At 41.8% G+C, this 1,000-nt stretch overlaps 1 non-coding gene across 1 annotated transcript; it reads left to right on the forward strand.

The window, feature by feature from the left end:
* Nucleotides 1-472: 472 nt before the first annotated feature.
* Nucleotides 473-579, forward strand: LOC117277147 (small nucleolar RNA R71). The gene has a single exon (XR_004507425.1). It is a non-coding gene; the product is annotated as a small nucleolar RNA R71 (small nucleolar RNA).
* Nucleotides 580-1,000: the final 421 nt, after the last annotated feature.

A 1,000-nucleotide genomic window follows, 5' to 3' on the forward strand; every position in this document is an offset into this window, starting at 1 on the left:
CTGCGGTCTAGTATTATTTTGCTGCAAAGCATTCGCAGTACCTCCAAGTGAACTCCATGAAAAACTGGGGTGCCTCTAACCCATTAAATTGAAATTGTAGTTTCCCACAGTAATTACTTCCTCAGTTAAGGCTTGACACTCATGAGTAGGGTGTCCCCTTGTACATATATCACAAGCTGTGTAAGTCTCACTTTGTATCGAGGCTAAGGTCTGCTTCCTTATCTCTTTGGCCATAGCATTAAGCTGTACCTGCACAGATGTGTTAGCATTAACCTGGCGAACACCAGTTGATCTTCTTCTTTCAGCACTCTCAGAGGGCCACTAATTTGCATCTTCAGATAACTCATCAAGAATTGTGACTATCTCCTCTGGAGTCTTCTTCATCAATGGGCCTCTAGCTGCATTGCTCAATGTTATACGTGAGGTTGGTGTCAGTCCATCCCAAAAGTCCTAGAGTTGCATCCAGAGTTCAATTCCGCTATGTTGACACTTGCGAACAATCTCCTTAAACCTCTCCCATGCTTCAAAAACAGTTTCCATATATTTTTGGCAAAAGTTATGGATTTTTCTTCTAAACTTGCCCGTCATAGCTGAAGAGAAATATTTGTCAAGGAATTTTCTGGTCATCTCCTCCCATGTTATTATTGATCCCGTGGGCAAGCTCCGAAGCCACTACTTTGCATCATCTTTGAGTCAAAAGGGGAATGCCCTTAAGTACATTGCATCTTGTGACATCCCATTGTATTGAAAGGTGTTCATAATCTCCTCGAAATCCATTAGATGTGTGTTTGGATCTTTGTTTGGCTTCCCTCTGAAGACACAATAATTCTGAAGAGTTTGAAGCAACCCTTGCTTCAACTCAAAATTATTTGCTGCAATTGGAGGTGGTCTAACACTTGATAAACCTTGATTGTAGACCGGTCTAGCATAATTGCTAAGTGGTCTCCCAGGCATGGGAGCTATATTTCGTAATTGGTCTACACCCAAGGGTTGATTTTGA

Source organism: Nicotiana tomentosiformis, chromosome 7 (genome assembly GCF_000390325.3).
Source record: "Nicotiana tomentosiformis chromosome 7, ASM39032v3, whole genome shotgun sequence".
Taxonomy (NCBI): domain Eukaryota; kingdom Viridiplantae; phylum Streptophyta; class Magnoliopsida; order Solanales; family Solanaceae; genus Nicotiana; species Nicotiana tomentosiformis.